Source organism: Haliotis cracherodii, unplaced genomic scaffold (assembly GCF_022045235.1).
Source record: "Haliotis cracherodii isolate W230 unplaced genomic scaffold, xgHalCrac1.p SCAF_10, whole genome shotgun sequence".
Taxonomy (NCBI): Eukaryota; Metazoa; Mollusca; class Gastropoda; order Lepetellida; family Haliotidae; genus Haliotis; species Haliotis cracherodii.
In genome coordinates, this window is record NW_027266265.1 from 10,485,206 (window position 1) to 10,498,842 (window position 13,637).

Genomic DNA, 13,637 nt, shown 5'->3' on the forward strand with positions numbered 1-13,637 from the left:
CGTGACTCCAAACACCTAAAGATAGCACATGAACTAAATCACAAAGTACAAAGCTTAGTTAAAACAGCTAAAACAAGAGACTGGAAAAAATTTTGCGAAGAAATTAACCATCATACAGACGCCAGAACAGTTTGGCGCAAAATCCACGCCATTAGGGGCATTAAACGTCATAAAAAAACTCCCAACGTAAACAATTCAACAAACCCCACTGAAAAAGCTAATAACCTAGCAAATCACTTCTCGGCCGTCAGTAGCAACAGCAACTTCAACCAAAAATTCCAGGAACAACTAAAAGCAGAAACCAAATTTACCAAAGAGCCAAAAGATAATAACCTAGAAATTAATCTCCATTTCACAATGGAAGAACTACTCCACGTCCTACAAAATAGGAAAAAGGGCACAGCCCCAGGCTTAGACCTTACTTCATACCAGATAATTAAACAACTACCACCCAAACTACTCCAAACTCTTCTGAAACTCTATAACCTCATATATCTAAACGGACAGGTCCCATCACCTTGGAAACAAGCCCTGGTCATACCAATCCCCAAACCCAATAAACCAGCTGACCAGGCTAATTCATACAGACCAATCTCCCTAACTTCTAACTTATGCAAAGTAATGGAATCAATGGCCAAAAACAGGTTACAACACTACTTAGAACAAAACAACATAATAAATCCAGACCAAAGCGGTTTCACTCCTGGACGCTCAACCTTAGATAACCTCGCCCGACTAGAGCAGGACATTAAAACAGGCCAACTTAACAAACAATATACTACAGGCATCTTTCTAGACTTCTCCAAAGCATTCGACATGGTTTGGCATAACGGACTAATACAAAAACTACAAAAAATAGGACTTAAAGGTCAAATAATTAACTACATCCAAAGTTTCCTAACAAACCGCAAAATCACCGTGGGCATAGACCAAACGCTATCGGACCAATGTCCCCTAGAAAATGGCACTCCCCAGGGCAGCATCCTAAGCCCAACACTCTTCAATATTACGATTAACGATTTATTCGAGGGACTATCCCCCAAAGTAAACACATCAAAATTTGCGGATGATGGAGCCCTCTGGATCCGCACTAAAAGCATTAAAATGGCCCAAAACTTACTACAAAAATCTCTAAATAAAATACAAAAATGGGCTGACAAATGGGGCTTCTCCCTAAACTCAGAAAAAACCACAGGAATAGTATTTAAACACAAAAATATGCAACCCGCCACCCTAAACCTCCAACTAAACAACAAACCAATCAAATTCCAAAAACAAACCAAATTCTTAGGATTAATCTTCGATGAACATCTCACCTGGGATGCTCACATTAAAAACCTTGTAACCAGATGCAGCAAAGACCTAAACACGTTAAGATGCCTAACCGGCTCCAACTGGGGGGCCTCTAAAAACACCCTCCTCTCACTCTATATATCACTAATTAGGTCCAAACTAGACTATGGCAGTGCCATTTACGACACCTTAAACAACTCTCTCATTAAAAAACTAGACTCAATCCAGTATCAGGCCCTAAAACTAATCACACGAACTCAACATGGCACCTCTTCCACCTCACTCCAGGCCTTAACAGGAGAAATGCCACTTAAACTACGTAGGGAACAACTTACCCTAAACTTCTGGGCCGCGTCCCAATCAAACCCACTAATCGAAAACTTAATAAAACAAAATATTAGCCCTAGAAACCAAGCCCTAGCCCGGAAACATCCACTACTTACTCCAATTTCCCAAAGAATAACCAATTACCTAAACGAACACAAAATAAATAATCTTAAACAAAACAATAAATCATCCAATACCTTCACTCCAAAACTTAAAATACCAAAAATAGACACAACACTAGCCGATACACTAAATAAACAGACCGATCCTAACATCGCTAAAACCACCACACTAGCATACATACATGAACATTGGCCAAATTGGTGTCACATATACACAGACGGATCCTCAGATCCGATCTCAAAACACACAGGTTTCGGAGTCCACATCGCACAACCAACCAAAGACACACAATCTTACCGACTCCCAAACAACCAATCCATATTCACGGCCGAACTAATGGGCATGGCCTCAGCACTACACAATCAGCAATCTAAAAAACACCAAAAAATCCTCATCCTAACCGACTCTCTCAGTGGACTACAAGCCCTCAAAAATAAAAACACTAAAAACCGCCCCAAACTAATAAATCAAATACTCAATAGCTCAAACAACTTAACTAAGGTAGGTAAACAAATAGAGTTCATTTGGATCCCCGCCCACGTAGGAATCTTTGGAAATGAAAAGGCAGATAAAGCAGCAAAATTATCCCTTAAACTCCCAGAAATAAGCTTAAACTTACCCAGCTCAAAATCAGAAATCAAAAGTGTCACTAAACAAAAAATTAACAAAAAATGGCAAAATATATACCAAAACTCAAATAGCCAAATCAGGAAAGTACTCAAAAAACCCTTAAATAAACCCAAAATACTACACCCATCCAAACAAATCGACAGAATAATTACCAAACTACAAACAGGCCACACCAAACTAAATAATCACCGTAAAATAGCTAAACTACACACAACAGGAAACTGCCCACATTGCAAACAACAAGAAACACCAGAACACGTACTCATTCACTGCACACACTACCAAACACACCGAACAACACTACAGACCACCCTAAATCTTAAAACCGGACTTACACTAGAATCAATCCTAAACCCACAAAATAAATTAGAAAAATTCAAAGCCTTAGGCATATACCTAATAAAAACAGGACTAAATAGTCGCATTTAAACCCCAAATAAAATATTAAAACCAAAACTACCTTATTTGATAACCACCCAACACACACAGCTCCCTTAGTTCGTCCCCCACCCACTCTTGGCATTCTTTCCAAATCTCAAAATTTCAAAATTACTATATAAGTAACCCCTAAAGCCCCCTCCTGGGTTGCACAAACTCACTTTTCCCCTTTTTGGAAACACATTAAATGGCCTGGCCGGGCCCGTGTGCGACATACGCTTGCAGTCGGAAAGCGCACGTTAAATCTCCAATATAAGTAAGTAAGTAAGTAACTCTGTAAATCACTTGCTTGATAACGGTGTTAGAACCTACACCGAAACGTCGCTCTTAATTGTAATAAAGAAGTTGTTCACCCATAAATTCTTATCCTTACTTAGCTCATAGCAGGCAATTTGCGCACATATTTACGCCAATGGCCACTTCACCATTTGAACCCCCCATACGATAATGACGAATTGATAAAAAAAAAAACATGTAAAGATAACACCTACCTTGGCATATTCCGTCTCTGTGCCAAGAACAGCGTTTCTGAAAAGACAGACGCGTGTCTGAAGGTCGTAACTGAATGAGACACAGTCTACACTCAAGCCACAGACTGCTGCACAGCTACACGAAGAAGGCCTCACCGACTTCAAAGTTCGATGGTTTTTCGTACGAAGATAAAATAGCCATGCATCTTCACGTACACCATTACAGTTAGCGAGTTGCATATACATCCATATAGGTAAACCTACTTTAAGTCCAATATCGAAGGCTTTCATTTCAACACCGACTCCTAGGGCTTGAAAACAGAATCTTGTATTGTTGCATGTGACGTCCGTGACGTGTTGAACTGTCTCTTTATCTGTATCTCGATACCATGTCATGACATAACGTCACTGAACCCGAAGGTTAACGAATCAAATCTCATTCCTAAGATGTGTAATAAATCCCCTTTCATTATATTAAAAGTGAGTTATCTCTCAAAGGAAACATAACTGCACATCGATTTCATATTACATTTCCTTAATGTTCATTTAAGTTTTTCATATCAGGCAAAAAAGGATTTTGAATGTTGTGCTTTGCTCATTATACAAAAACCCCTCTATTAAGACCTCTACAAATTATCAGAATGTGGACCAGTTTTTTTTGTTTCAGAATCCCTACAGCCTTGATTGTTAATGATCTATTTGGCATAATTTGTCGACAGTTTGGAGTAAATTATTTTTTTATAATATAGAAGTGTGCCAGGTTTCCCTCCAGCTGCAAGCCACGTATATTGACTCTGTTCGTTATGGCATGACAAAGAATTTTGGAGTGAGGGGTTTACGTCATTTTTAGCAATATTCCAGCAATGTCACGTCGGGACATCCGAAATGGGCTTCAAACATTGTACCCATGTGGGATCGAATCTGCCTTCAACGTGACAAGCGAACGCTTCACCCACTCGGCTATCTTACCGGGATACCGTACTTGTGACGTTATAACGAACACATCATGTGATATCATTCATGTCAACACTCGGATCCACTCGGATTATTCCGTGTTATATATATATATATATATATATATATATATATATATATATATATATATATATAGCGTCATACCAAAAGACGTTAATAGATGGTACTTGTTGTTACACTGTCTGGCGCTCAGGGGCTAAAACAATGACTGTTCAGCTCGGAGTCAGTATTCTGTGTCTGAGGGGGGTATTCGTGAACATGGTATCTCTATCTATCCTGGTCCTAATAATTTCATAACCGGATGTAATTTGTATGCAATAATAAAAAAACGCGTTTGTTGCTTTCAGACAAAATCGTTTATTAAATATTCCTTAAACCCTTGTAGAATTGGTTCGGAAATATATGTGAAATTCCTAATTGCTTTCAAACAGCATAAATATCCCCATTTCTACGTAATTAATGTATAAGACAGAAAGCTGACGATAAAGAATATTTTTAACAGTTGAACCATTGAGGATGGTGTATTGATCCATGCACATGACCATGCATGATTTATTATATGTGGAGAGTGTAGCAGCCAGAGTAGAATATTGAGTAGCACAGTTACCATATTATAATGGTTTAGTCTCCGTAAATACGATCCGTCAAGTCTCTTATATATAAATAATAAATATTATAATGTAAAGCATATAAAAGTTGTCCTTTAGAGGGATGAAGCTTCAATATAGTTCTTGCATGGCAATGGCTTAAAATATAATTTATATATAATCTGGCAATTCAACAAAGATTCCTCACCTTGGCGGGGAATGAAGGTCACAAAAAGAGACCCGTAAGGATCCGGGGTGGAACAGGTAATCATCAACCCCTGCGTGACGTAAACAGGCGACTATGCTTGTCGTAAGAGGCGACCAACGGGATCGGGTGGTCAGGCTCGGTGACTTGGTTGATGCATGTCATTGTATCCAAGTTAGGTATTGAAGCCTCTTAACATGAAAAAGCGTATGTTATCTGCCAATGTTTTACTGAGCGGTAATATATGGAATCCTAGAAGGGACATTACCGCGTAAGACGTCATGAAGTTGCGGGCGCATGTTCGAATTTCCAGAAATGACGTCATGATAGAACAATGTTTTATCGTGAAATAAATCACGATTCGTTCTTCATTGTTCGATGCGATTTATCGCGTAGCTATCTTATATAAATCTTTGTCATGTAATGGGTTGGTTTCTCGGCAGGCTAAAGCCAACGGGTAAAAACGATATCTTTTGGGGCCATATGCAGATAGAGATGCAAATATCAAAGGTCAAGTAGGGACTACTTTTAGTGTTTACAAACAAACATGGCGTCGTCCTTGTCATTCGGCGATCGAGACAGAATTAACCATCGTGAATCTGGAGAAACTACTGGTATAACTACTATCAATATCAAAAGAATAGTCTACAATACTGAACACCAGTGTCTAACTGTGACATAGTTAAGGCATTTTACAAGTAATGGCAACTTTGGAGATATAAATTGCGAATCAATTTAACGAGGACACTAGCCCAGCGGGTTCAATTTCCATATCTGTGTTTGTAAACTTCTGTGGCTTCAAACCTTTTCCCCAAATTAAAACAGTTGGATTTGGCCAAAATATGTCCGAATTGTTACCTTGATTCGTTTTGTCACTGTGTGTACACCTGAGTGCACTTCGTAACGTTGTGACTGTAAACAAACGTGATCTCATAGGCTATGGTTAGAGTAGTGTCCTTTTGATAAAGGATAGTTATTCTAGCGGAGAGAACGATGGATTGCCGCGAAAGGTAAGTAGAAACAATTTGTGTAGGCGATTTTTGTTTTGCCTATATGCAGTTTCAGTTGGAACTACATGTATATTGACTGTTGTCACTTACCTTCTGATGTAATATATACACTCATCAAAAAGAAGAAACGCACAGGTAGATTTTGAGTAAATTTATTGTACCTTATAAAGTCGATATATTTAATTTAATATCATAGATACAAATATGACCTTCAATTTGACCTCTACGGTGATTTAATAAATCACTGATTTTAGGCAATCCTATATTGAAATGGTATTTGCAAACAGTGATATGTATGTTTTGTATAAAGCAATGGGAATTACGAATTGCACATTTTCACAAAATGGGGCATGGGAAAAAATATTACCATTTTTTTTCAAAAATCATAAAAGTTGTGTGGAATATGAAAACTGCCATCTCATCATAAAACGTGTCGGTTAACTATCAAATAGCTGTGTCGATAATACTAGTAATTATTGCGTTATGAAAATAACGCGAAAATTACAATTTTGGGGCATGTTTTAACTAATAGCTCAATTTCTGCGAGGGTTTAGGTTTAAGAAATATATACTTCAAGTCTACTATGTGTACAATATCACTTAAATGATAAATATAAGAAAACTCAAAGCACACACTACCTTTTTAGGGGACTGTATTTGATTGTCTCTATTTTTACAACAGAAATGTCAATTTTGCCCCCCAAACAGTATCTGCCAACAAAATATTTGACAACAACCATCAATTTCTGGTCTACTAATACAAAAACAAAGGAAATATATGTATGCTTTGTACTAATATGGGTAGGGGTATGTCGGTAATTTGAGGGTCATAGCACCACTCTATTATCACGTGCCATTGTCCAGTGACATAGGATCAGATTGATTGTTCCCTATTATAACTGATAGCGACATGTCTTGCAGAAAGCTGTCTATAAAGTTTGTCATGTTCCCTTCTACCCCATTTTGTGCTAGTTTTGTAAGAAGAAGGCTTTTGCTGAAATACTGCGGCTTGGTATTGTCTGTTTAATTGAGCTTTTTAAATTTCATTTTCCAGTCTTAGCATATGATCTAGACATGAGTGTCCCTTCTTGAAGCCGCTTTTATCAGCCTTTTTGTCACCATGGCTTTCATAGCTTTGCACATGTTTGAAGTGAGTGAGATCGGTCGATAAGAAATGGTAGGGTTTTGTCTTTCTCTTGCTTTAGAAGCGGGATAACTGCAGCATGTTTCCATGCTTTTGGGACTTCTCCTTTAGACCATATCGTGTTGTTCAACTCAGTGAGTAGGCGCTTTGTTTAAGCAGGTAGGTTTTTCAATATCTCGTAACTGGTTGTGTCAAGACCAGGTACTGTGCCTTTTCTATGTTGTATCACATCATCAAACTCTGTCACAGTAAATGGTATATTGTAAACAGATGCTTACTTTGCGGCTGTTTTGATGTATTAGGCATAAACTTTTTTTTCCTACTTGAATTCTTTGCTGCAATGTTTGATGCTGACAGATGAGAAGTGCTCAGCTAGAATGTTGGCCTTTTCTTTTCGCAGGTCCGCCATGATTCGTTTTTTTTAGAATCGTCAATGAACTGTCTTACTTTTGTCCTTGATGTTCGGGCTGATTTATCTCTTTCTTTCTCAATCTCCTAGCTTTTTGTATATCCCTGTTCAACCGTGGTACCGGGGTTTTATCAGTTTTGTGGTCTTGTTTTGGAATTGATTTTTCAGCTGTGGCAATAATTGCTCAGGCGAGATTTTGACAAAAATGATCAATATTATCCGAGGCAATTTCTGAGGATTTGACCAGACCTATATTAGGGTACCTAGATGAATTCATTTTAAGGAGTTTCAGCTGTGAATATATAAAAGATCTTAAATAATTACTTGTAACTTATATCACCAAGGATATCTACTTTCTGTTATATACAAAAAAAAAACATTTTTGACCTGAACTGATGCTTCTCTTACATGAATAAACCAATTCAGACTGTTTCTGAAATAAACACCCAAATATTTATAGTGTGTAGTCACATTCAAACTTTCACCTTTAAAGGACCATTTTTCATTTTTGGCAAGCTTGCAACCATTTTTAATACAATAAATTTAGTTTTGACTCTATTAACAGTGAGTTTCCATTTATGACAGTAATTTTCTAAGACATGAATTTGCTTTTGCAAGTCACCAGCTGGACTTGAGTGAGTGAGTGACTGTGGTTTTACGCCGCTTTTAGCAATATTCCAGCAATATTATGGCGGGGGACACCAGAAATGGGCTTCACACATTGTACCCATATCGAGAATCGAACCCGAGTCTTTTGCGTGACGAACGCTTTAACCACTAGAGTACCTGACCGCCCATGCTGTGCTTGAGAACATGATAACCTCATTTGCAAATAATAAAAGAAAGAGTTGAACGACATCTGGATGTAATTAAAGGCCGTTTGTACAATTGTTACGGATTTCCGATACTAACTCATTCATGAAAAAGGAAAACAAAAACGGACTCGGTATACGTCCTTGTCGGACGCCAAATGTTCATTCAAACATATCAGACATTAACCCCTTGTCTCGTACACACGTTTTAACATGTTCATACATGCTTCATAATAACTTCAACATTTTGGAACTAAGTCCACGTGCAATAAATAATCTCCATAGTTTACACCTCTGTATAGAATCATATGCTTTAGAAAAGTCAACAACTGTTGCCATAAATATGTCATACATTTCGTTCAAAGGGCTTGTGGCCTGTATAGTACTGAATAGTGAATTAGAAAAAATAATAATCCATCCATAAGGGGGGCATTGAGGGTATTGCCATGGTAGTCTTCACCTTTTAATTTTTTTACCTCCGTTATGAAGGCGAAAAAGATTTGGTTTCACTCGCCTTCAGACGCTTGTAAAAGATACTTGTCTACTTCTTGTCCATTCCATTTTCTTGCCTTGTACCAAGTAGACAGTAAACGAAGGGCCCAGTCACATTTTTTAAAAGTATTTTTACTTATAGCAGATGTTTCCAAATCTTGCAATTCAAGTGAAGAGAGTGGCCTACCGAAACGGTGCGATACCGGACTTAAGGGGGGTGGAGGGGGAGTTTCAGCTTTTTGTCGTGCAATCTCCACAGTATTAAATCCTTGACTGCAAGGAATAATTTCATCATCAGATGAAGTGCCCAGTCCTTTGTGGAAATTGCCAGTGGATGTTTCACCGACCGGAGAAAGAAAAAGCCTCAGTTCCTCATCAGGGCGATGAGGCAATTCGGTCATAGATTTACTTGTACCAACATCGCCGTCATCATCATACGCGGGAGAGTTGTTTAATAAATTCTCAAAGTCACTGTTTATATCTTGTGTATCAAAGTTTTGCGAAATCTTACTCTGGGTAAAAAATAACTCGCTGTCTGAATCCGATTGACAAACCATTTGGTTATGTCAAACGAAATGCACGCGCACAACTAATGACATGCAACTGAAACCGGTTTCACATGATTCTGGTGTGTTCGAGTGAATTGCACGCGCACAACTAATGACGTTCAACTGTTACCGGTTTCTGTTCTCGGTTACCTAATTGTCTGATACTATGGGGTTCAAACTTGCAAATGCTATAAAAAATATTTTGAGTTTGTTTTAGTTGTGGTGTTTATACTATTTGAACGCATAATAGTTGTTTAAGGGGATGTAGCATTCCAATGAAACTAAAGCCGCGACAATTTAGGTTTAAGTAGAATACACACCTAAGATGCGTCGACCCGTGAAGATTCCGGGATAGAAAAGGTCTTCAGCAACCCATGCTTGCCGTAAAAGGTGACTATGCTTGTCGTTAAAGGCGACTAAAGGGATCGGGTGGTCAGGCTCGCTGACTTGGTTGATGCATGTCATCGATCCAAATTGCGTGGATCGATGCTCGTGATATTAATCACTGGATTGTCTGGTCCAAACTCGATTATTTACAGACCGCCGTCATATAGCAGGAATATTGCTGAGTGCGGCGTTAAACAACAAACCAACCAACCAACCAACCAACCTAAGACGCGTCAATAGTTGTGCACGAGGTCTGGTCTTCGGCGCCAACGAGCCTCAGACCAAACCCCGGGCACAACTATTGACGCGTCTTCGGAGTTTATTCTTTATGTATAAACAATTCAAAAATGGTGTCATCTATTCCTGGAGATTTGTTACATTTTAAATGATGGATGCTGTTTGATATTTCATCTTTTGTTACAGGCATATTGAGAATATCCTCTGTAATAACCTTTGTGACATCATCATAGGTACAGTCATCTTGTAAGATACTCGGAAAGTCGTCCGGCACATTTGATGTTTGCTCACCAGCAAACAAATTCCTAAAATGTGCAAAAAAAAGTCAGCTATCTTAATAGAATTTTGAAGATAACATTTAATTACATTTCAAACTTTTAATCACAGACCAGACATTCTTTGGGTTCTTAATGTTATTCTCCATATATTGTTTTTTGTGTTCAAAATGTTCATTCCTTTTTTGCCTGCATCCAGCATTATATTTGTTTCTTGTGTAGTTGTAATCCTTCATCCTGTGACTATCCTCATATTTTCTAAACCTATTCAATGTTCTACATCTTTAAGGTTTCAACAGTTCACATTCAGTGTCAAACCATTCATTATTGTATTTACCTCTTCCAGCTGGCTTCTTCATGTCATTTGCCGCAACACATAATGCATCTGTAATACACTCTATACTTCTATCAATATCATGATATCAACAGATTTATCAAATAATTCTTGTATATGATCGCACAGCATATTTTCCCTAAATAATTTTAACTTTTTAGAGTTACATTTAAATCTAAATGAATTTTGATTGATACCAGTGTTATTTACATTTTCGCAGGCTTCACAAGCTATTAGCTTCAGGGTGAGCGGGGGATGAGGTGACTCTGCACGTGATTGGATAGAAAAGTCATTGGCAAGCTCAAACTGCTGCAGATGCAATCATATAATCTATTACGCTTGCCCCATTTTGCACAATGAATATATATAATTTTCCGTTATTTTACACAATTTAATATATTGCTGTAGTTGCTTCTTTACAAGTACTATTATCCCACCTGACAGTCTGCCTATCTTAGACAGTCTATCAGCATCTTTACTATAAGGGGTAAAGTCTGTGTAAGTGACCTTCACATTGTCTACATTATCCAACCAAGTTTCGGTGACAACAATCACAGAAATTTGTTCACATAATTGACAAAGTCATTTTTTGTTAACTTATATTCGATGCTTGGGACATTTCAGAAGAGAAAGTCAATGAAGCTATTGTTACTGACGCTTCTCTCAGTTGATGGGTTCAGTTGATGAGCAGTAAAATCAGTGTATAAGCCCTGGCCACACCCTTATCTCTCTCTCCCTACTGCTGGCTTCTGAGACCTCGAGTGCGTATCCCGTCTCTCATCCTTACGTCCCCATCCAACTTGTTGTCTTTCCTCTCTCTGTGCCTCCAGATATGCCAGCCTATGCCGCTTCATCTTTTCTAGCATCTCTCCCCTCTTTGGTTTCCCTCACTAATTTCCCCCCTGTGTAGTAGAACTGTGTGTTTGGTTCATCTGTTCTGCATTTTAGTAATTGCCTCTGATTCAAAGTCAATCTTTAGAGATGCCATATCCTTTATCTTTAAGGACACTCCTCATTTACCAGTTTGCATTTTGAATGATATTCATTCCTTTCTGAATTTATGGCGATCTGCCTCTGCATAGTCCCATGTGGGCTGAGGATTGGGCTGTTCCTATATAAGTGAGTATAAGAAGGTAGTCGCTTTCCCAAGCGTCATCGTGAACTTGCCATTGGCAATGTGATGCGAGGTTGTTGGTGGCAGTTGTGAGGTCAATTGAACTCCATGTGTTGTGAACATAGTTGTAACGTGTGTGACTACCATAAATGCCATTTTACATTGAAATTTGGGTTTCAATGTTTCAAGTATTCGATATTTTTGGAGATAAAACTGTCGTGGAAAAAAGTTGATTAGTCCTCCTCCCTTGTTGCCAGGTATAAGTCGTTTTCTGTCTTTTCTGTATTGGGTGTGCCACGGTTGTGTGAATGTGGATTTTTCGCTGAGTTTAGTCTCTTGTATTAGAATGACATGTGGCTTTATCACCTGTGTTTTTTTACGAGTGCATTTAGTTCGTTACCGTGCCTCTTAAGGCCATTTGCGTTCCACTGTAATAAAAGCAAGGCCATGATTGTTTAGGTGAGCGCTTATTGCGTTTTAGGGCATACCCTATTTTGGAACTGTTTCTTTACTCCTTTATATTTCAGTATTTTGGAAGCCAGTTTGAGAGTGCAGGTGGCTAATGAACTCATTTTCCGGCTCGTAGTTTGGATCAATGCGGTGGCAATAAACTCTAAAGTTTTGTTTGTGCTCTGAGCCTTTTGTTTACCATGAACTGGACCCTTGTGGAATAGTTCACGTATATAAGTCCAGAAACCGAGCACAAGTTAACTCAAGAATCACATCTCATTGTTCTGTTTTATCTCACTATTCGTTTGATCTATTTGTCAAATGCAACTGAAACCCGGTCCCATGTTGGGGTTTTCCTCCTTGTCCAGCCCCTATTGTTATGATTACAACCCGTGTCATCTGAATTTGGGGGCTTCACTATGCCTAGGTTGTCTAGCCATGCATGGGTGGTGTCTCCATGTCTCAGTGTAGTATAGGAGTGGTGCTGTTCGCTATCAGGTATATTTGATGTTTATATTTTTTCAGTTTCCACGACTCCTTTTGGTTATAAGCATAATTTCGAAAAGAGAACTTTTAAGTATTTTAGTTATACTCTATACATATATCAGCAAATTTCTGGAAAGGTGCTGTTTGCTACCCTGCTATATTTCTGAAACTTACACATATCAACAGCAGAATTCAAACATTCTTTGGTATTTGTCAAGAAACATTTTAGGAAAAAAATATTTTTAAAATAATAATTATTATGATTCATTGAGGGTAGACCATATGGTTGGGTCCATGGTGTACTTAAAGTACAAAAGAAAACTGTATCGCTGCTATTGAAACCTGCCTCGTGCCGCATGACAACTAAACTGAAGAGAGCAGAAGCTGACCGTGACCGCTTTTGGGCTGGCTCCCGCTAGATGTACATTACCGCGAAGGGCGAGACGTACAGGGGGCCTACCTAAAAATTTGCAGAATGGCGACATACAACATTTAATACGTTGTTAATAGTTTATTACTTACATATAAGTCTGTATATTTGTTGGTTATATTTGACTGCGAGCAAGGTATTAAACAATACGGTAAAATACAGCACTTCCGCTGAGAACCGCGTCAAACTCCGGACTGTATCTGACACGCGAGAGCTGACCAATGAAAGCTGAGAAACAGGAATAACGACAGACGCTGTTGCTTGGCTGACAATGTCAAACAAGGAAATGGGGAACTTCATGACATCGTTCTATCGCAGTAAATTCCGATATCAAATAACGCCCTTATTTGGACGGAAAACCTAGCAATAGAAAGCGTTCAGAAAAACGTCGTTTTTTCGTCAAATGACCATATACGGAGAAAACGACGTTATCGTGTTTGCAGTGTAATCGGAACTTATTAT